Source organism: Struthio camelus, chromosome 1 (genome assembly GCF_040807025.1).
Source record: "Struthio camelus isolate bStrCam1 chromosome 1, bStrCam1.hap1, whole genome shotgun sequence".
In the NCBI taxonomy this organism is placed as follows: domain Eukaryota; kingdom Metazoa; phylum Chordata; class Aves; order Struthioniformes; family Struthionidae; genus Struthio; species Struthio camelus.
The window spans coordinates 96,731,428-96,755,134 of NC_090942.1; the positions used below are offsets into that span (position 1 = coordinate 96,731,428).

At 49.5% G+C, this 23,707-nt stretch overlaps 1 protein-coding gene across 4 annotated transcripts in view; it reads right to left on the reverse strand.

The window, feature by feature from the left end:
• The window catches only part of BOC (BOC cell adhesion associated, oncogene regulated), a 59,983-nt gene extending 40,955 nt beyond the window's left edge, over window positions 1-19,028 (reverse strand). The window contains exon 1 of one of the 4 annotated variants that reach the window (XM_068959383.1): window positions 18,563-19,028. The gene's annotated coding sequence lies outside the window, so the exon portion shown is untranslated. The remainder of the gene's footprint in view (window positions 1-18,562) is intronic. The other 3 variants (XM_068959367.1, XM_068959376.1, XM_068959358.1) reach the window with 3 other exon arrangements.
• Between the last annotated feature and the right edge of the window lie 4,679 nt (window positions 19,029-23,707).

Here is a 23,707-nt window from a genome sequence, read left to right on the forward strand (position 1 = left end):
CTGTGGTGGTAATTACTTCGCTTACAAGGAGCCAGAGACCCAGACCAAGCACACCACAGATCTAAGGGCAGGTCCACTGATCCCAGCCATGAAACCACGAGTGCTTGGTGGCACCCAAACTGGCTGGACACAAGCCAGCTGGGTCTGGAGATAGTGCTGCTGCAGTTTACTCCAAGCTGCACCTGACTACGGTGCTCTCTGGTTCAAGCTGGCACGTCAGCACTGCGCTGGACCACGAGGATTCACCAGCTACAGGCAGTGGTACACTAGGTGCTGCGGGGCTGCACAAAGGCCATGGCCACTCTACCTGCTTTTTATTTAGGTTAGCAACAGCCATAGAGCAGAAGGAAAGGGAACCTTAAAAAGCAAAGGAACTTTCTCTTAGACAACAGTCCCCAGCGTTGCAGCAAGGAAGGGAAACGCTCGTCTTCTAGTTCCCACCTAGGTACCTATCTATTGGCCAGCAATTTCCATCTATGGAGCACAAGACTGCTGAAAAGGGCACGTGGATGTCTTAAGGGATCCACAAAAAGTGACCTAAAAAAAAAACAAAACAAACCCCAAACCCCCAAGTTCAGATATGCTGTACCTGAAATTTCCAGCAAGGTCTACTGAGCTCCATAGCAAAGTATTCAAGAATGCACATTGTCCAAAAAAAAAAAAAAAAAAAAAAAAAAAAAAGAGCTAAAACCCATTACACGGACCACAAACATGCATCTTCTGTCCACGTGCCCCTATTGTCCCCCACCTCCTCCCAACAAGCGATACTGAAGCGGTTATTTTCAGTCTTTACATATCAGACCCCTCTTGGCTGACTAGAAAGAGGTGTGCAAGACAGAAGGCATGTTTCAAGGTGAGCACTGGATGCATCACTCCTCTTTTAGTGACTAGTCACCCCATGCACCTGCAGTGATGCTGTGGCAGCCATCCCTTGGCATGTCTGGGGCAGCTGCACTTAGGGCAAGAGGCTAAAACTTCACATGCTGCAGCAGAAGCTGCTGGGGGGAGGAAGGAGTTTATGATCCGCAGCCCAAGGTCACTGACACCTCCTTTGGAGCTGAAGGTTGTGTTTACATTCAGGAGGTTTGCGGGGGAATTAGGAAGGCTGTTTTCCCTCTACTTGAACAAAAGGGATTGTGAGAGTTTGGAGGGCCAGAGAGGCTGCTGGTCTCTGCAAAGACAGGGCTTCCCAGGTTTAGTGGCAGTGAAGAGTGACTCTGCCTGGGTTTATACAAAGGGACGTTATGTATTTTTGTATGCTGCACTGGTTCCCTCTAACATCAGAGCTCTGAGGGGAAGAGGGTGGCCTTCCCAGGAGAATCCCATCCAGGTCAAGGAGGCTGGATCTCCATACCAACAAACAGCCCAGCGCCAGGGATCAAGCTTGTGGGCTTTTCAATTGGGAAAGGGAAGGAGCTCCTCTGGAGTCCTGACACAAGTGCTCCAAGTATTTACAACCTGGAAAACAACTTAATAAGGAGATCTTGTTGCATTAACTTCCCCTTCCTGTTCCCCTCTTGTATCCTCAGCCCTCAGTTTGCTACTATGCGACTGCCCTGGGGCAATTAAATCAGCAACCTACACACCATGCAGTATTTACGGCCCAAGGCAGTCACCAGCACAGCAGAACATGCCTACGTAGGGTCCCCCGCTCCAGGCCCCACAACAATACAATTTTGCAGTGCAAAAGCCTGGCTGGAAACAGAGAGGAGGAGGCAGCGCTGTGACCTCCCAGCACTCCCCAGCACACCCGCCAGCTAGCCAAGCTGTTGGGGAGCCAACCCACAGCAACCCATGCCCCAAAGCGCCAGGGACCGGGGCTCACTGCTGCCCAGGTCCCAGCAGTGGCCCCTTTCACAGGGCTCCCTTGGCAGGAGGTGCGGAAGGAGAAAGTGCTTCCCTAGTGTTTGACACAGCAGGAGGCAAAAGTCTTCTCTGTCCCCTGATGGGGGACGACCAAAGCAAAGCTGAGCCACATCCCAAATCACACCAGGTGTTTCTGGCAGGGCAGGAAAGAGCACAGCAGGCCTGACTCCCTGCGAGGAAAACGTTGACTTATTTTAACCAGCCACCACACCGATTCTGGATCCTTATGGATAAACAAATGCAGATTTCTCATCCGTTCACTATGGTCTCCAGCAACAAGAACCTCAGACAGCCATCAATGTTTAGTCAGAATAGCAGGCTTTTGCTTGGGACCATTCAGGTCACCTGGACCACAAAACACAACACAGCTACATTTTAGGCCTAAGATTCTCCCTGCATGACAGAAGTGGGATGACAAAGGGTTAAGCCTGGGATAACCTCAAAACGCTCTTTGCTTTCCAAAGCGAGACTATCTTGGCAGGGTCCCCATCTGGGAAATGACATCCCTCCCTCCCATCACTTCCCCCTCTTCTCCCCCCGAGCTCAGAACAAAGCATTGCACTGCCCAACATGTTCCTCAACTAGTTTCATCTTGGTCCAAATGCTTGTTGCGTTTTAACTCCTGCCAAAAAGAAATGCATAAAAAAATATATATAAAAACAGGCATGTGTGGGGCAGGGGGAGAGGAAGCTGAGAGAGTAGAGGGAAGTCATTAAAACTGAATCTTGATTAGCTACCAGTGGCAGAGAAAGGAAATAGTGGAGAGAGGAGATTTTTCTCTTGTGATATCTCATGTCATCTTGAAGCTGAAACAGGGGCCAGAGGAGACAAGTCAGTCTCCCCACAAACCCCCATCTAGGGCCAAAACTAACTTGCTCTACCCTTCCGGTCCATGACGTGCCACCCCATCATCATCAGAAGAGACATTTTCCTCAGAACATTTTCCTATCAATCACTACGTACATTTTTCATCACTCTCACAGCTGCAGCTCTCCTAGATGGTAGAAAAGCAGTGCTCCCCCACCCTGCACTGAGCCAGGAACGGGCACAGCTACCCCTGCTGATCGTTCTTGAAGTTGGAAAAGAGCGGGAACGAGCTTCCCCATAGACCAAGAGCAAGTTGGAGGTATTCAGAAGCAGCCCAACATCCCCTCCAACTCCTCTCCACCACCTGGTTCTGTTATTGCAAGGAAAAGTGACATTTGGCATTACATTGGTGCCCCAGGCAGGCACGTAGTCACTGGCCTGCCAGCTAGAGCGGCCATTTTCCAGTCGTTCAATGCAGACGCTGCTCTAGGGCTGGAGCAGTGACAACCACATACGCAGCCTTCCTCATCACCCAAGTTCCTAGTGTCATCCCTCCCTGCCAATCTCCTCCCCGGGCAGGAGAAGACCAAACGCTCTTATTCAATTCTGCTATTCCAAAGGGCCGCACTTCCAGCGTTCTGGGATGGGAGGCGACGCTTCCCTTTCAATGCAGCACCTGTCCTTGCCACAGCACCAGACCACTCTCCCAGCCCTTGTCCACAGAGGGCTGAAGGACACAGCACAGCTGGTCTGCCCGTGCTGGCACTGCTGCCTCCGCTACCGAATAAGAACACTTGGGCACGGTAAAACTACAGGGAATCCTAGAGGAAATTCAGCCTGCAGAGGCTGTTTGTGCATGGTCTATAGATAGGCTGGATGGGCCAAATGAAGAGCCCCAGACTGGCTCTGTCTCCCAAAAGAGACCTCGCCACCCTAAAAAGACAAAAAAAAACAAAAAAGAAAAAAAAAACCCACACCACATTGGCTAAAGCAGCATTTAAAAGCAGAAACTAGTCCAATCCAGAGTGTCTGTCAGTGCTGAACCCATGGACATGCAGAGGATGTTTTTTGTTCCCTCAGTACAAAAGCCCTTGGTTTCCCTCCTCCTCGTTCCAGCATTTCTCTGCTGGTGGTGTCAGAGACAGTTCAAGGCTTCGCAGCAGCACAGACAGAACTGAGCGTTGCTGCTTCGAGAGTGGGCAGCTGGGGTGGCTGCTCTCCCCTTGGGAACCGGGGAGATTTGGGGACGCCTGACAAGCTGGGCAGGCTGAGCCTGTCGCCCCTGGAAGACGGCAGAAGGGTCACTCCCGCAGCACCCCGGCTACCTGCCGCACGCCAGCACTTCTCTCCATGGTTTGGCTTTCCCAGACACAATTTCGGCTCGCAGGCAGCGGGGCCATGTCATTTTGCTTCCCCAGGGTTTGCGTACACTACAGCTGGCACTCTGTGGCATGGCAGAGAGAGGGAGAGATTAACTCCTTTTTTTAAAGTATCTCACTACTATTATGTTTTTAAACACAGCTGGTTGAAAGTTTCTCAGCAAAGCCATAAATAAATAAATACTTAAAGGAAATTTCCTGTGATCGGAAAACTTCACCTATTGGTCTAGCCTTTATCAAATGATGTCTCTCTGGTATACATAAGCTCTACCTGCTTTCGCTTCCTCTCCTATAAGGACCAAATCCATTGAACCATGGAGAGTATTTCAAGATTTCATTGCCTGTGTTGTCTTAGATTTTAACACCCAAGCCCCCTCCTGACCCGTGTGGTAATCCCATACTCATTCTGGTCCTGCTTGCTGACCTTTTGTTTTTCTGATAGGAGGCAATTCCTCTTCCCAAGACCCAAAGATCCAGACCTTGAAAGCTTATCTCCCAGTCCTGCCTGCAGAATACTTCTCTTCCTGCTCCTCAGGAGAGAGAAAACAACACAGCCAACTGGTACGCTGATATTTTTTTCTGCTTTTCCAGATCATGCCATGTCTTATCATCTTTCCTTCCTCCATCATAGCCAGCTTGCTTTAGAAAGTAATGCATTTCTACAGCTGTGGACAGTATTCCAAAAAATCACCATCTGCCATGGTACCCTACATAAAATAATAATTATTACAACAGCACCCACCACCTTCTATTAGCACTCTGTTAAGGAAAGAAAATAGTCACCTATTGGTGAATAAGTTTGATATGGGAGACAGCACTTCTCTTCCAGCCCTCTCTGTCTGCTAGCAGCAGACAAAGTTTGTTTAGCACTGTCTGTACAAGACTTCAGTATTATATAAATAACAAATAATCTCTTGGGCCAGCTGAGAAAGAGGCCCCAAAACATGAAGCTTGGCCCACAGAGCAATGGAAGTGCGTGCCCCAAAAGGATGCCTTTCTACAGTACTTCTCATTTACCCGGGATGGGGCCCATTTAAACCCCCTTCAGCCTTGGAAGAGATGGCTTGGAGCTCCCACCCTCTTCACCCACTCCTGCTAACCCACTCCTTCCAGCCCAAAAAAGGAAACAAATTCATGACCAAATTGCTTCCAATATTTTTTCCAGGCTATTGTTATGTGACTGCATTTGGAAGTAAGGGAGCAAAACAAATACATGACTGTGGTCAGTGTCTGCGCTCGATTAGGGGTGGGGGAGGGGAACCAAAAAAAACCCACAACCCTTGACTTAAATGCTTAGTCACTTTTGGAGAAAACTGTACCCGGTGAAGGGACCAGGAAGACACAGTGACACACCAGAATCACTCCCCAACCACTTGGCCTTGGAGGGCTGATAACAGGAGAAGCAGAACAGAAGAGAATCTGCCATTCATTTATTAAGGTATATTGTTCAGCACAAGAAATCCTTAAAAACCCCAGCAATGATCTAAGCCCAGAAGTCTACTACTTCTCTCTCATAAAGAACTAAGATGCTTTTGTGCTGTGAATTGCTTTACGAATCCAGAAAATTGCTTTACGAATCCAGAACACCTTTGTAATGCAAAAGATGCTTCTGCTTGAGAGGTGCTAGTAAGTATTTCACAGAAAAGCTCAGATCATCCTCTCTGAAGACTCACTCAACAGAAGACTGGGAGAACAAAGAAAGCCTCTGGTACTAACTCAGGTGTCTACTAGGGGAAAAAATAGCCCTTACATTACCTGTCCAGTAAAGGAAAATAAGGGATATTTTATTCTCTTACTTTTTACAGAGACTTCGTTAAGACCTCACTATTAGGCACTCTACAGAAGTACAATAGAAGGACATCCTCTGCCCCAAGGAATTTGTCTCTAATTAGTTGCAGAGATTGGCAACACTTTCTTTGAGAGGAGAAGTCTGTGACAGTCCCAAAGCACCAAATGCCTCTAGAAAAAAAAACTTTCATTATTCAGTGCAAAGTCACCTGTAGACCAGCTAAGTCAGTGCCTACCTGAACACCATCCCCTACAGACTATGTTAAATACTATCACTTGCTACAGATCATACGTGCGCTATTAGAAGTGAAAGGGAACGAGGACATTTTTTTTTTCTTCCCTGTAAAAAAAGGGATCGAGTCAGCTATATAAAGTAAAAACCAATCTCAGAACTATCTATAGGGAAGTTATTGACCATTTCTTAGTATGGAAAATACCATGAACTCTTTCAGGATAAAAACAAACTAACAAACAAAAAAACTGCTCAGTTTTGAGAAAATGCTGTTCCATGATTTCAAATCCAGTTCCGCAGCTGCCACACTCTGCCCTGCGATGGGTAAAACAAACTGTTCTCATATAGCAACATCTACAACATGCTTTAGGACTTAATAGTCTCTCATTAAAGAGATAAGCTATATAAACATAAACCTTAACAATGGGACAAAAAGCAGCTTCCAGAATTCCCTCTACAAGCCTAATAGGGAAACAATGATAATTTCCCTCTGCATTTCTTGCCAGCTGAAGTTTGTCTGTTCCCCCCCCCATTTGCTTGGCTGATAACAAACATCTGCTAGGAGCATCCTTCTTCATGCAAGAGGGGGACAAATCCAGGGCAGCCTCTAGGCCTTTGCACTCCACTAAAGCCTCTGGAGAGTCTCTGCTACTGGCCACTAAAAGCCACAGAGAAACCTCTGCCAGTCATATCTATTGACTACAAAGGTGTTACATGGAAAATGAGTTTTATTTTGCAGCCCTGACATAAAGATAAGACCACCTTTGGAAACAGGATGTGGGGAGCTTCTGGAGGAGGCAATCTCTTGAGGTCTACCCCAGACACGCCTATTTAAGGGTCCTTATTTTGGGTTCTACCTCCCCAGTCCTACCTTACCTATTACCAGATTTTATTTATGTGTTTATTTAGCAGAAAACACTGGAAGGGCAAGGCTTGGAGCTCCTAGGTAAATCTAACTTGCCGTGGCTCTCTTTAACAGCCCACTGTCGGTTTTTGGCCTGTTGCCTAGTCGCCCCTTGCACGCATGGGCGCCCCAGCACACGCCATGACCACGTCCACCCTTCCCCACTGAGGCATTTCTCTGGGCGCCCGTGGGGAGACAGGTCAACACTGAAACTTTTGAGAGTGCAAAATGCTGGCAGGCTGGAAACACTGGCAGAGATTTGAAAACGTTGCACTTGAAACCCAGAGCCCAAATCTGCCAGACTGGGGGCAACAAGTGAAGGAGAGCTGTGGTTTTCCTGCTGCAGGAGGCCTACATTTCTCCAGAGCAACCTCTGGGGAGGCTGCAACCCCGCCTGCAACGGCAGGCAGTAACCCTGCCTGGGCGAGGGCTCCCCAAACCCGATTCAACACGCCTGAGCCGCACACTCGCCTCCGAGTTGAGGAGGGCTGGGAGGACCTCTCCAGCAGCAGGCTGGTGCCTGGGGAGGCCCCTCCAGTGGTTCCTTATCAGCCCTCCCCAAAACAAGTAAGGACAGGGGCATTTGGCATATGGCCCAACAAGCCTTTCTCAACCCCCCGCAACTGCTGTTGCCGCCCAGAGACCTCAGGCAGAGAGGGTAAATTAAAGCCAGAAAATTGGGAAGAGGGGAGGCGTGAGCCCCCAGTGGCAGTCCCTACATCCTTTATGAGGCAGCACGCGCTTGGGGAAGGGACATACATTCGCAGACTCAACTATAATCCAGCTCTCCCTCTCCTTTGTGGAGACTGACAAAAATGCTCCACTGGCAAAGGGAGAGGGATGTGCATGTTGAGAGGGAAAGAGAGATTATTTTCACTAAGTATAGGGCAGGGGGATGCCACAACCCAATTTTTGACAGCTTTCTCATCCCACACTCTAATTCTGCTGGACAAAAACAAAGGCAACAAGCCAACAGCTAAGTTGGTGTGTCTCAGCAGTCTTTCATGCACAGGGAGAAACCTGGGACCAGAGAGTAGAGAAGAAAAAGTTGTAACTGTTGCAGCTGGCTGGCGTCTCCCACCGCTCTTCCACTCCAAAGGCACTTGGGAGAAGCTGGAAGGGCCCAAACACCTCATCTAACATCTCCTCTGTAATTAAATTCTTCAGCTTGCACAGGGCAGACCAAACCCACTCACAAAACTGAGGAGTCCTGCTTCAAATATGCTCCTGCAGAGCAAGGAAAGGAGTCATCTCTTCATCCAACCACAAAGAGCCCTTGGCAACAAAATGCCATTAAAACTACACGTTTCAAAGCATTCCTCTATGCAAACACCCCTCTGACTGCAGTTCAGGCTGTTACTCATCCAGCAGCAGGACACAGCCACGAGCAGCCCTCTTAGCAGACAAGCAGGTGCCGGAGGAGGAAGCCTGTGCAGGCCCCATCCCCGCCCGCTTCCCAAAGCAGCGTTGTCAAGTCAAAGAGCAGAAAGGAGAGGTGGGAGAGCTCACCCAGACGTTGGTGAAGCAACCCTATCTCCCCGAGAGACTGTTCCCAGTTACCTCATCAAGCCGGGCTCTCAGTCCGGCTGTGCTGACAACCTGCTGTTGGTGTCGGCAGCTCCGTCCTGGGCTATATGCACGGGCAGGAGTTGAGTTAGCATTTGTGTACCCCTGCGTGTCCTCAGTGATGCGTTCAACACAGTCTTGAGCTCTCAGAAGAGCAGCTCTTTGTATTCCTACAGCTCCTCATCCTCCTACACCTCTGCACAGTCTAAGGTACTTCTGCACTGACCACGTGGAGGTGAGCAACCCTGTCCTCTTGTGTGTGGGCTACCATGAGAGCCATGGGCCTACCCTTAGCAGCATCTGTAGAGTTCATCCTTGGCCTGCGTAGTAAAAGCTAGCGCCTCCAGGGCGGGAGGAGCACAGTCCCAGATCCCCTGAGAAAGGAGGTACACAATATTTATATAATGAGAACATTTTGCTTGCAGCATGCACATTTATTACACTGGCTCTCTGCTCTCCCAGCTATCTTTCAAAGCATGATGCCACAACTTGAAGACCAGCTGAGAGGAAAGAATTAAAGCCATAACTGCCTCCTCTCCTTCCCACTCAGCCATGCGCTCTTGCTCTCCGCTTACCATTCCCCAGAACCCCAGCAGACCTCTTTTTCACTTGCCTTCTGAAGACAGACACGAGTTTCAATCCTATGAGACAGCGGTTTGTCCTAGCTGCAAGGCATGCCGCACTATGAACAATGTCTGCAGGGCCAAGTGCCCCCATTCAGGCAACTATTTTCTGTATCTTTGGAGATACCACCACTCTTTACTGACTGATGTGAGCTGAGAGCTAACGAAGATGAGACTCTGCAATGGACAACTCTAAGCTAGAGAGCTTCAAGGCAGAGCAGCCTTAGGCGAAATCCATTGGCTTTGACCTCCTCTTCTGAGGAGCAGGCCCAGATGGAGGATAGAGCATGGGGCTCCCTATCAGACAACATGGGGTCTGCACTAAGCACTAACCCTGACCTGCTGAGTGACCCCCCGCAAGGCACATGCATCCTTCTTCATGCTTTGCTTTTATCTCCTATCCTCTGTTTGTCTTACTGTTTTGAATAAGGATATATGAACTCTTTTCCACTACAGATTAGCACAGTGTCTAACATAGCAGGGTCCTAGTCTTGGTTCAAACTTCTGGACACTACTGTAATATAAATAATAATTTAGGTTTTGGAGTATGGTGATGGGGGGAGATGGGGTGGCAGGTCTTTCTCAAGGCCTTCATCTTGAGAATCAATGTCAAGATAAGGAGAGATCTGTTAAATGCCTCAACTCTGCAAAAAGTGGGTTATGCTCACATTTTTTGGCTGCTAATATTTTTACTTGTTTGCTTGGTCACTAGTTTGGGAGAAGTTTTTAAAGGTGGTTCTTTGAAGTGCCTCAGAGGTTAGTGATGTCCAAAGTCATCCCAGGGGACACAGATTTTCGGGCAGAGTACATGTTAGACAGTCAGACGTCAATGATAAACACAACTTACTACTTTGCTCTAGATGTTGTTCTATCTGTGCTTCAATTTTCCCTCCTTCCCAAATCAGCAGTACAGGAAATTGTGATGAGAACCTGACAACTGCACATCTAGTGAGCCTGTTCCTGCCTAACTTATTACATTATGTTAATAGTTGACACGTGCTCTCAGAAAAGACAACAGACTTCATTACGCAATCAGCAGATTTGTACTGCATATTTGCACACCAGGCAAGTACAGCTTACTCTAATAGCCTAGTGCTGATGCTAAAAGATGCTGGGTTGGCTTGTCTTCAGCGTGTGAATAGCCATAGCAATGTAAACCATGCTGCTCTTCCCTTACATTTCCCCAAATTGGCTACTTGCCTCTCTGCCGAGAGGAAAGTAGGGTCAGCAAAGACACACCTGGGCTCCAGCTCCACATGTTGGTACTGACCTCTCTTCCTCAGCAGACCTCACTGAGTAAACGGGCTGCACAGTCACCGAGCATAGCTGATCGTGATCCTGAGAACTCCTCCCTCTCTACTGGCATGCCAGTGATTGTTGACAGGGCCTGGAGCTTGGCATATCAAGATCTTAAACTACCATCACCAGAGCTCAGGTTGCCTGAACTGCAAGGTCCTTAAAAGCAAGTAGCCCTCGTGCCGCTTTGCACACTTTATCTTCACAGTTATGGAGGAGCTCAGGCATGAGTCGGTACACAACAAGGAGCTCTGCTCCTCACCTGCTGGGAAGCAAAAGGACTTTATCCCTTCAGGCCAGCCTCAGCCACCTGAACAGCAACACCGGAGTGATGAAACGGAGATGACGGACAGATCCTGAGCAGTCTCCACTCCTCTCTGAGGTGTGCTTGGTGCTCCAGTTTCTCACAGCCCTGTCTCACCCTACAAGCATCCAACTCCACAGATGGCTGACAGCTACAAGCTGGAAGCCCTGCTTGGAAAGCTGAGGGGTAGGGAAGTTCCCACATTGACTCAAAGGCTGGTAGTTATCAAACCTTCCTCCTGCAAGGGTCCCACTGCTGGGGTCCAGAGGGAGATGGCCACAAGATGCTCCTCGCTGGATTCACTTCCCCCTACAGCTGGGGATTTGGGCTATCACACTCCCCTTCTGCCAGGATAGCTCTGGCTTAGGAGCTATACTTCAACTCCTTGCAAAGCCGAGACATGCCTGATAGACTTTTTATTTCAGAGGCGGCTATTTCCATGCAGAAATCGTGGTTAGGACTAGTTTTGGCAGCTGCTACACTGCTGACAGTGGGACAGTCCCACAGATCTACTGAGAGTGACCTCCTACTTAAAAGGAAGGGGAGAGCAGGCTGGTCCGTCCAGAACACCCAAGAGACTTCAACACACAAGTCTATTCACTCTCTACCATCTCATTAAAAAGTCACCCCAAGTGCTTTCGAAAAAATCCCACCCAGCACATTTTTGAAGGCACCCGTTGATGCTAGGACTCAAACCCACACCTTCGATCTGATGCGGCTGGAGTTTGTTGAACAAGCAGCTTTCTTAAAAGAAAAGAAAAATCACATTCCAATCACTTTAGACTCAGGGGGCCTAAAGGAATCACTCATTGACAGTGGTAGGCTTAAAAGAAGTCAGGCCAACTAGTCCTTTTTACCACCCACAGCTAAGCAACGTGCAACCAAGCACTACCTTCCTGCCCCAGAAGGGACTGCCATCCAGCGGAGGGCTGGAGCGAGGAGAACGCTGTACGCGTCAGCTGCAGCTCAGAGATCAATTTGGGACAGAAGGCACTAGATGAAGTAAATTATTATTTGGCATCCAGAATATTATTGGCTTCCAAATAATTGTCTATTTGTGTGCATGCATGCACAAGAATTCTCGTTCCATGGTCTCTGCCAGCATATTCCCAGTGCTGTGACTCTCGGGGGACAAGGCCCATACTTGTATTCAATCTCACCTTTGGATCTCAGACACTAAGGTTTCAGATTTTGTTTTAAAAAACATTTTCTCTGGCAACTGGGCTGTTAATGGATTTGATGTTTTTGCTCTTGCCTCCTACCTACCTTTAAAAGCTTGGCACCAGAGGGCTTCTTTGAAGATAAGGCCAAATTTGCAATTTAACGGGAGGAACTTCATAAAGCTAGACATGAAGTGATGGAAAGGAGGAGGAAAAAAAAAACCCAGGAGCCACTTTGCTTGTTGAGATATACAGTGTACAGTACATAAGATTACAATGGCCTCTCTGTACCACCGCTGGCTGGAGCCATAAATCCGCTGCAGCTGCAGTGCTACTACCTACGCTAGACTCCCCAAGGGCCACGCTCAGAGAACAGCTCCTCTACCGCTGAACACCCAGCTTATCCTCCAAATCAAAAACATCACACAACCCTTACAGAGCCTGCATCCACCCAGGACACATGGCTGGATGCCCCTAAAGGGAACCGCGGGGGTCTCCCGTCAAGCTGCCAATGTCCCAAGAGGCTCTCCACTGAAATGAGCAGTGGTCCTTATCCGAGAGGTTTTCTTGGCAGCCAGCAAACCCACGGTCTCTCGCAATCTCCAACAGACCTATCCCCAACACCACAAGGAGGCAGGGAAGTGCCACTGATAGGTTTTGCAGGTGGAGAGCTGAGGCAAAAGAGCAACTTGCCCTGACTTGGGAGGGAAATCTGCAGCGTAGAGGAGAATTAAACCTTGCTCTCCTCACATCCCAAGCTGGCATCCTAAAACTCTGGCCGTCACTGAGTGAGGTAGTTGCTCTGCCTTAAGGAAAAAAAGTAGCAGGATATATTACAGTGATGTTATCTGAGGAAGCTGCGCTTTGCATATAGATGTTATACTCCAGGCCAGTGCTATCCATATTCGAGGTTTATTTCTCAGAGACCGTCTCAGTAACTTTATACCAGCACAAGTTTTCTTGACCATACTAAGCCCAGCATATTGATTCACAGGGCTCTGCCCAACCTGTTCTTCTGTTAATGTTAGGAAAAAAATTAAAAGCAACCTTGGGCTAATATTTGAAAGCTGGCAGCACAGTTCTGACAGGGAGATTCATGCCCTTTCCCTCTCCACTCTCATGATTAAAATAACAGGAGAAGGGCCTGATACACAGTCGTTAGACACACAGCTTGTTTAGACTCGCTGACCTTGCAGCCAGTGAATACAGCCTAGCGTTTGGCAGGACCCTGGGACTCTGGCTCTGTGTAGGAGCACGACTTGCTGGCTAATCTCCATGCCAGACTGGACCTCGGAGTGCCAAAATGGAATTGCCAACACGGCATTTGGGGTAACTTACTGCCTACGCTGGGCACAGAAGTTCAAGAGGAAAGGAGACTGGTTTCCAAGCCACAATCCGGTTTTACAGACACATGCACAGAGACACCGCAGCCCAGATCCTGTGTGATCTTGACAACAGCATATTTTCATAGGGGCAAAACACTGTTGTGTGGTTTGGACTTAGCCCAACAAGGCCTTGTCCCACTGCACCATCGCAGGATGCAGTCACAATCGTTGCATCTAGCAGGAGCTCGGGGACGGATTTCGGCCACAGGGCAGCAGCCTCCCCAAAGTAGCTGAGCAGAAAGCGAGGGTAAAGTTTGGCTCTCACCTCTGTGCTGGCACGCTGCCTATGAAAAAGGCGAAGAAGCTCAAGCACGTCCCACACGCTCCCTGAAGCACATTTTCCTCCATCGATCCCACCAGAGCCAAAATAAATTGGCACTGCCTCTTACTCAAGCACTGCTATAACACACAACAACAGCCCTGAGAGCCCCTCTCAGCAACTGTGGCTCCATTGTGCCAGGTGCTGTGCTAACAACTCCATCAGGCACAGCTGAGCCTCTGATCCCATTAGTCCTTTCGCTGGGAAAAAAAGAGACCATTTTAATAAAAGGAGCATGCAAGATCCTCAGGGCAGGGATCTGTTGTTCCTTATTTATGTGTAAAATGCCGCACGGCCTGCGGCGACTTCAGAACTGCACAAGCATTGAATGTTTTTCCCTTGCAACGAATAGCTTTCTAAGCTTTTCAGCCGATTTGCTTCCACTGCATTCATACTCCTTTTGTGTTAGCTTTCCATGAACGGTCATACAGCTGGGTTGCAGAAGCCCAAGTTTCTATGAAAAGTAGATTTTAAAAACTCTTATGTGCAAATATGCATACAAAGCAAATTTTAAAAGCTTCCCATCCTGCAAGCATTCCCTCCAGAAAACCAGCTTTAAGCATTATGTTCAGCCAAGGAAGCAACAGAAACAATGTTGTATGATTCGGGGCCAAGAAGATCTAAATCAAATATCAGGAAGTAGAAAAGATGTTTGTGATACATTTTGTTGAATAATTACTCAAAATCCATACAGAAAAATGGGAGATTATATTCAGCAGCATTCTACCTAAGGACCTGAAATTCACTGAATACGTTATTCTCTCTAAATTATTCTCGTGGCCTAGGAACTGGAATATGTAACAACCCTTTAAACTGAGACTGACCACAGGAACACCAAAATACACAACAGCAGGTTTTTCCCTCAGGATGTTTTTAGTCTAACCAGAAACAGGAAGTCTCCAAAGATTTTGCAAGAGAGCTTTTTTCCTTGTGGGATATCCCATCCCAACAGTACTCCTCACAGTGCAAAGTTTTTAGCCTCGGAGTTAATGATTTAAACCAAGAGATTTGCAATCCCTGATCTATAATAGGCCAGCCGTAATACATCAAATCTTCTTCACACATTAAAGAAGTCCAAGGGAAATTTGCCTCCTCTGAGGCACTAAGTGTCAGGCATGAATATGACCAATCTATCATTATGTACTACCAAAGAATCTTTGTTAACCCAGAGTTACAATGGCCTACTGCTGCTTAATTTCTTGTGGGTTGAGTGACTAAACTGAGACTGAGACTAAAGCCTGAAAACCCAGAAGGACAGAATTAATCTGAAGCCAGCTGGAACATGTGCGTGCCCAACCTTAATTTTGCCGCACTGGATATGGCACCAGTCGTTGGAAATGCAAGATACTTTCAAGGCGCCACATCACACCTCCTGCACCAGGGCCAAAAATGCCAACCTCTGGTGCAGGTCGCAGGCCGTTAGCTTCGCTGTCACCTCCACTGGCCACCACTCCAAAGGGCCAGGGCCACAGCAGACGATGGCAAAGTTTGTCTCAAGTGTCTTCTTTCCTCCTTGCCTTCCTGGGACAATGCTCCTGTCAGGTGTGCAGTTCCTGAGCTGTAATTATGGCTGGAGTAAAAAGAGCAGCGAAACCCAGCCTTACCCCTCTCAGCTCGCCTGGCGTTGCGCTGTGACATGCCATGAACAGCTCGGCGAGGCTCGGGCCCTGGCACCTCTGGTGGAGCCACCGACGCAAACCTGCTCCTGGGGTGCCCAAGACTGTCAGTGTCATTGAAACCCACCTCTCTCTCTAAGCTGTAACATCAAAGGAAAAGGGCATGTTTTTTAAGGCAGAGAGAGGCCTCCCCAGCCCCTCTGACAGCACAGGAGAGGCCCAGCAGGGCCCAGCAGGTCCTCTCCTTCATGCCTGAGCTCTAGTCTGAGAGAAACAAGGGTCCGTGCCTGTCAGCTTGGAAGAGTCGATGCGGACAGCAATATTTGCCACTCCACAATTTTTACCTCATCTGTGCTGCATATTAGCCTGGTTCTCTAGATGGGGAAACTGAGGCACCAGATTGTGAGGGAACTTGCTTAAGCTCACACTGGGCATGTGCACCAGCTGAGATTACTGCACAGATACCTTGACATCCAAACGTGTGCTTTCTTCCCCTATCACTGATCTTCCCTCCTAGAGCCAGTGCAGAAGAAGTAATAGGGTTTTTTTTGCTCTGCATGGTATCAAACTATCTGGCTTCTGTAGTCCTGAGGGCAAGTGATTCAGGACGAGGCCAGGAAGCACTGGTAGGTAGATGTGTTGGTACTTTAGTCAGTTGTGATCATTCAGTAACACAGAGAGACAAACTACAAAAACCAGGTCTGCCCTAAAATGATTAGATTTCTTAATTCAGGAAAAGAAGTTTCCTCTCTGTTTCACTTGGGAGGATGGGGATAAAGTAGGATGCTCACTTCACAACCTCAGCTGCAATGCTCGTTGCGTGGCAGGAGACTCCAGACGGCTCCTAAAGGCCCAACTCTGCCACTCCTGGTCAGGTGGAAGGAGCTGTATCAGCAGCCTGAAAACACAGTGAAGCTGGAAGTTCAGTATCGAAGGGCTTGGAGAGATCAGTCTGCTGTCAGTTTTGAGGATAGCACAGAATTTGAAGAAGTGAGGGGGACCGGGCAACAATTCCTCTGTCCTTCGAAGGAGCAAAACTCCAAAGTAAAAGCCAAGAGTCTCACACCCAAAGGGCTAGAAAGACCTCTGCAAATACCAAGCACTGTATTTCACTTTGCAATGTTTATAGAGAGCTCTCACTCTGTGCTTACTGGGGATATCATGCCAGTACCAGATACAGAAAAGCTGTGTTTTGCAGACCTTAGGGAAATGGAGCATCCATAAGACTTACATTTGAGGTAGCAGCACATACAGTCCCCTGTAAAATTTCCTCTTTGCTCCAAGTAGAGAAGAAAGGTGTGTGGATTCAGCTACTTGTACTGGGAGATCTCTCAAAGAAAGAAAGATCTCATCGGTGTGTACATGTACGGGAGAGAAAGGGAGAGAAAAGCGAACCTGCTTTTCAAATCTGTGTAGGACTCACGTGTCCTTCAGATGAACCTGCCTCATCCTCCCCAGCTGGAACTACATCAGCAGGGAGGACCCCTCCATACCTGACTTCCCTCCTAACAGCAAACACTTACTGGGATCTTGTCTGTGTTGTACATGTACGATTAATCCCTTTAACTGTGGACAGAGTGGAGGGATAAAAAAAGTACATAGAGCAAAACTCTATTTCTCATCAGAGAATATCATCCACCTAGCAGGGAGCTCACAGCTCTCCCTAACTGTCCTGTTCCAAGATGACTCCTACTACCGAGGAAAGTTATTTCACCTTCATTTCTCTAGGTCACTTAAACAGAACACATCTTCATTGCAAACCTTTGAAATGTTTCTGCTGAAATCCTTCCCGGAGCCATAAACCTTGATATCCAAACCATTAGAAAAAAAGGTGCATGTGTGTGTATCACATATATTATATATATGCACATGTATATATAAGAACCCTCCTCTATACCCAGACATATTAAGGCAGTTCCAAAAGAAAAGAAAGCTAAGACAAAATCCTACTCACAAACGCCCACATTCTTTTAATATTTTCCATGACAGTTTTTTAGCCCATGGGAAAAGAAACTTTAATGGCTGGTTGTGAATGAACCACAAAAAGACACTGTGGCAGCAACGTGAAAAATAAGAGCGTTGGACACCAAGAAAATCAACCAATTTAAGAGATGCCTGGGATTACGCGCGCGCACACACTGTGTGTGTGGAATCCTGTTATCCCACTCACATAATGCTGCGGCGAGGTCAAGAGAGTTCTTTAAAACAAACAAGAGCAAAAAAAAACCCTTTAATAGACCTGAACTGCCTTTCCCACAACGTCAGTGAAATAAATACCTGGGGAACTAGAATCTGTTGAGGCAGCGCTCAGAAATACAAGATTTGCATTAAGTAACTTTTGCCAGACGTGGATATCAGTAAAAATCTAACATTATTTTTCAGTGCAATTATCAACATCTTCAGAGCATTTCAAAAGGCTTCATCTGGACTCAGCTACAGATTCTGCACCCCATTCTGTCCCCCAGCACATTGTCTATTTACAGGCACCACCAAGAGGACCTGCCAAAGTTAGAGCCCAAACAGCGAGGCGCACATGCATAAATCCTACGGCATCCCACTGCAGAGCAGAAAAGTTACTTCCCCCAACCCAACTAACTCATTGCCTTGCACCGGGGCTAAAAACCTCCAACTGTGCAAGAAGAGGACAGAAATTTTGCTCCCGCATTACCCACCCAGCGCTTTCTTTGCAGCAGCACCAGCCCCTTCGACACAGCACAAACCGAAATGCCTCTGCACTTGCGGGAGCCGAGTCCTGCCTGCAAACTCCCATCAGTTTTTGACAAGAGTTGGGGCAACAGAAGACGAATGTTTCTTAGGCTGCTTTTCCCTCTGCCTCTCTCCGCCGCTCGGTCCCTCCTCGCCCAGCCGGTGGCGAGCAGGACGGGGACACTTTGCCGACCAAACTTTTGGGGAAGATTTCGGCAAGCACCGGAGCCCGGCAGTGTGTGCACACACAGGGGCCTCCATTAACGCTGCCTAACCCAGGAGGAAGAGCTGGAAAGAAATAGCCGAGTTCCCCCAAATCCCACCTGCCCGATGCAAAACAAATCACACCCTGGAAGGGCTCAGCCGGGGTTTACTCTGCTCTTGTCACTTCTCTTGCGTCCAGCACGTAGACTCACACGCCGAGCCTCTTCCCAGCATCCCGAAAGCAACTTCCCAAACTTCGGCACAAAGATTTGCCGCTGCAGGCAGGAGCCGACGGAGCGGAGGAAAGTCCTGAACCCCAACACCCGCCGCGACTTTCCTCCCCGGCCGGCTCTCAGGCCAGCTTTCCCCCCCCCGCGGCATCCCCTCTCCCCGGCGGTGCCACTCACCCGGGTCTCTGATGGAGCAGGACGGAGCGACACAAAGATGCACGAAACGCAGAGAAGCAACAAAGAGGCTTAACTCCGGGAGCTGGGCACTTCCAGGCCGGATCTGCAGGGAATTCAGCACACACACACACAGAGATAGAGAGAAAAAGGGGGGGGGGGGGGTTGGGGGGAGAGAGAGAGAAAGAAAGAAAGAAAGGGCAAAGTCTGTTTTGGGGGGGAAGGGGATGGGGAAGGTGGGGGCCCTTGGTTTGGGGGGCCGGTGGTGTTTGTCTGCGAGCTGTTTGCAGGGGTGTAAGGCGGACTGCCGAGCTCAGGAGCGGAGGGGAGCGCGGCGGCCGGAGGAGGAGGAGGAGGAAAGCGGCACGGGGATGCGGGAAGCCCGACCCTCCATACGGGAGATGGTTTTTTGGACGACTGCACTCCCAAACAATTCCCGTCTTTTGCGCCTCCTGCCCCTGAGCCTCTCCCTCCTCCCCTCCCCCGAGGAGGAGGAGCCACGGCAGGGAGAAAACACAAAATAACCCCCCCAAAAAGGGAGGCAACAACAGTCCTCTACCCCCCACCCCCGCCCCAGTAACAACCCCGATGAGCATCAGATGGCGGGTGCCTACCCCAAAAAGCAGGGCCCGCGACCCCCGCGGGGGCCCGGCCGCCCGCCTTCCCTCCCGCCGCGATGCCCCGGCCAAGCGGAAGCGGCCAAGTCGGGCTGAAAAGTTTGGCCGGGGCGCTGGGGCGCCAACACGGCCGGGGGCGGCCTGCGGCCAGGGGCCGGGGGGCGGCTTTGGGCCGCTGGCGCCCGCCGGGGCCGCGGGGGCATGTCCGGGCAGAGCCCCCCGCCGCCGTCACCTCGCCGCCCCCGCGGCCTGCCTCGGCGAGAGGGGGGCGAGCGAGGGGCCGGCGGTGGCCTCCCACCCCCGCCACCCGCCGCCCTTGGCCGCAGGAGCCCCCAGGTTTCGGGCGGGTAGCTGGAAATCTTTTCTGTGGGTCTTTTAAGGCACCGCTGGGGACCTGTTGAAAGGGCCCGAGCCCGGCGACGAGTCTGCCTCGCCGAGGAGCCCGTCGGCTACGCTGGCTGGCAGCGGTTGTTTAGGGAAAGGGTCGAAATGCGGGTGTCGCTTACAGCGGTCCACCCCGCTTTGCGGCAGCCGGCAGCTTAGGACCCCCCCCGAGCTGATGGCGCTGTGAGCGGAAATCGTTTTATTAATAAACGCTGCTGGAGCGTTTGGCGACCTTAGAAGGAGGCAACGTTTTTCCCATGAACTCGGCAAGTTTATTAGTGAGAGGGTATTATCACAAATAGGTCACAACGTACCTGGATCTGGCGCTTCACAAACAGGGTGGCTTCTCCAGCCATTCCCCCGTCTTTCTGCTAAACTCACCAACCAAGAGCCTCGCAGGGCCTTTACCGTACGTTTACCACCGTGTGTTACACGGGGGATCTGCAGGAAAATTAGGGTCCCCATGCAGGCTCTGGTGCGCTTGGAGTGTCATCGCTGCATGCCTCAGTTTCCCCGGTTGTAACACTGCAGGTCAAACCTCCGCTTAGCTGCCTCGCAGACATGATCAATGATGTTTGTGGAGGGATCTGAGACGCTGTATCTGGCTGGCATCACCCACAGGCTCCTTCCCTCCAGAAGAGGATCCCCATCCCATTTGTGCTGTTGCGGGACCCAAGACAGGCCATCTGGAGCAGGATGCCAAGAGGTGTTCAAGGAAAAAGTAGGCAGGGAAGGAAGAGAAAGGACTACGTAAGAGGCAAAACTTTGCACAGATCCAAGTGAAATAAGATGAGCCCAGCTGCTTACTTCAGTAAACAGTTTTTCCCCTGAAGTGCTGGGGCTAATATTTCGCTAAATGAAGACAGTCCCTTCCCATGGAGGTGGAGGAGTTTTTGTACGTCGGATTTTAGCTAGCTGGTTTCAAGGAGGCTGCCTGACTCCTCCACCTGACCTGTAAGAAGTACAGCTTCTCTGAAGGTGACGTGGGGAAAACCATGACAAGGAGGAAGAGACTGTGCCTAGCGGGGGACTCAGCAGCTGCAGCTCTCACTTCTGCAGGAAGAGCATGTGCACAGAGACTCCCAGGGAGAGACTGGCCCAAGCACAAAGCCACGCGGTGGGGGAGACGGAGGTGGGATGTGCCTGGTCCCATGCCTGGCCTGGGGCTAAGGCCCTTCTTCCGTCCCGCACGGGAAAGGGGGCCGTGGCGTTGCTGAGCAGGCCGTGAGACAGTCATCCCTCTCTCCAAGTGAAGGAGCCCCTCCTAGGAGCTTCACACGAGCTCTCCCGATTCCCACGTGAAATTGCCTTTTCTCTGGGTCGGGCAATTAAGATTCAGAAATGCTCTGCTTCCCCAGAGCTTGCCATTGCCAGCCACTCCTTCTTGTAGGAGTAATGGGTCAGGACGCAAAGAGTCTATGGCAAATGTGAAAGTCTTGGCGACAAGAGGGTGTCGTATGATCAGCAAATCATGGTGGGAGGGAAGGCGCAAAGACCTCTCTTTCACTTAATGACATCGCCGCTGCAGAGCAGGAGTACTCCCTCTCCACGGTGTTCGCAGAGCATCTCTCCATACGTCTCTCCCCCGTGCTAGGTTTCCCATCTTCTCCAGATCTACCCCCATGTGCTCCTGGCATTGTTTGGCTCCTCTTTTCTCGCAACCACCCCCCGGCAGGTGCTTGTGCTCAGGGAAAATGTTTCACACACAACTTTTCAAGAAAAGCGAAGACACCAATCTGGAATGAAACCAACCCAGCTCCTGCTTACTGCCTCCCCGCACCCCAAAGATGAATACGTGCCCAGCAACATACAGGCTAGTAAATTTACCCAGAGTTGTAGGGGGATCATCCATCCTTTGAGGCCTTTCTATCAAGACTACCTTGGATAATTTGCCATCCCTGAAAGAAAAGATCAGAACGGGATTGTAAAGAGAAACAGGGACAGGTTTCTCACACCTTTACCATGCACAGAGCATAGACGATAAGCGAGGTTTACAGTTTCTGCATCTGAAGTCCTTCAGTTGGAGAAGGTGGTGAAACAGTTACGGTTTGTCCTTGTGTCATCATTAGGTTTCAGAGTTATTCCTGCTGACTTTCACTATAGGAGGAACCTATGCTCTTGGCTTACCCATTTCTCATATACAAATATGGTTTCAAGGATTTGGGGCTTTGTGCCTGGTTTTAGGTTTCTTGTTTCTTTGTTTTACAATAGGTGTACTGAAAATGTCAAAACTGATTTTTCTGAAGGGTTTCTGGAGTTCCTAGGAAATATATATTGATGGCCCTTAAGCTTACATTTGAACGGGTAGGCTTATCAAGTTGAACACAAACTTCCTTCCTCCACAATGTTAACTTTGCTGTCTAATTATCATTTAAAGAACTGTTTCCCAAGTTCCAAGATTTTCTTTTCATTGCTCAGTAACACAGTTTTGAGGTGCTAAATCCATATGTAGACACCTCACTAAGTGGCTTAATTTTTACAAGTGCTGAGACCTCTAGCACCTGCCTAGTCTGAAAAACAGTGGTTTCCTAATTTAGAGCAGTCGTAAACTGTCCTAAATTAAAACAGGAATTGAATTAGCCCTGGCTAGTTTTAGGGCTGGAGAGGTGGGAAGAAAGAGGGGAGGGAGAACTAGAGCTACCTTGTGCAAAGACCTGCCCCAGGGTTTGTTGAATACTAGGGAAAAAGGGGTCAGATTCATAACGCTGCAGGATTATGTTCCCTGTTTATCCCTGGGGAGGAAGAAAAGTGGGGTACAGCAACTCGCTTCCTGCACTGCTCTGCCCACCAGCCTCCACAGTTAACTCTCTGAGAAACACCTTTGGGACAATGCAGCGCCCCTCTGCTGTAAGGAATTTTTTTTCTGTGGGTGCAAGCTGCAATGGGGCGACCTGTCTCCCTCGGTTGATGCCTGAGCCCCACTGCGCCCTCGGTTACCGGCTTGCTGGACTGAGCCCGGCCTTCTCCAGTCCCGGGCAAAATTGCCCCTGCTGCTCCTGTTCAATGCCTGGCCTCCTCCTCGGGGCTGCTGAAGCTCCAGCTGCGTGATATTGTGCGGAGCAAGGCGGGGGGCATCGAGGGACTCCAGATGAAAGGGCGAGCTCAAAGGAAACCGGACCCTGGCATTTCGGCAAGATACTCAGTGGGTAACAGGCTCAGTTAAATTTGCTCATTCAGCCAGCTAAGAGGGAGAGTTTTCTCATCCGTCCCGCTACGTTTAATTCATCCACACAAGCCTTCCAATTACAGCAGGACTAATAAACGGAGGGGTATGTTGGGGTGGGGGGAATTGGAGCAGGGCAGGGCTCAGCCCCCAGGTCCGAGCACCTCAAAAACTTCAGCACTGTTTGTGACCTGCTCACTGCTGGGGTCTGTTGTCCTGGAGGGAGCTCATCAGGGTATCTGGCTCCGAGTCCTTTAAATTTTAGCCCGGACTCAGGTCCCTTTCTTCTCAGAAATATACATTGCAGGAGGTGCATGCAAAGAGTGACAATTTCAGGTGTCAACGCAAAATTCCCAGCAAAATTAATGCAGCTTGTGTGCCTCCATTAGGACTCCAGAATTTGTCCCCCTGCTCTCTCTCGCTCTTAACTTTTGTGAAAATGGCATATGGAAGGAAGAAGGAATGAAGGAATTGGGCTATGGAGCCAAAGATAGGATGGAGAAAACCCTCCTTCTCCGAGCAACTACAAAGCTGTCCGGCCGTATTGTTGGGAATTTATGGCCAGTTGGATGAAGGGAAGTTCAAAGAGGCCGGGTTTAGCTCATCCCCAGAAGCAGGCTGGGCTGAGGGGAGCAGCATTGATTCGAAATGACCAGCAAGTCATCCTGAGTGTGGCGGGGAGGAGAGGGGAAAAGACTCACGTTAGGAAGTGAAGTGAATGGGCAGCCCCTGGTTCAAAGGAATTTCAGCCTGAGTTTTACTTTGTTTACCCTCTTGTAAAGCTATTTGTTACTTCGATAATCCATAGGAAATGGGATCATTTCTCTCTCGGCATGTCAAATTAAATAAACAAATAAAACCTTGTTTGGCTGGTGAGAAGCTTAGAGAAGAAAGTGTATTTGTACAGGGATTCGGGAACTAAGCATCTTTCAGGAGCAGAAGATTAGGAAAGAAATCAGAGAAACAAAGAAGGAAGTGATTCAG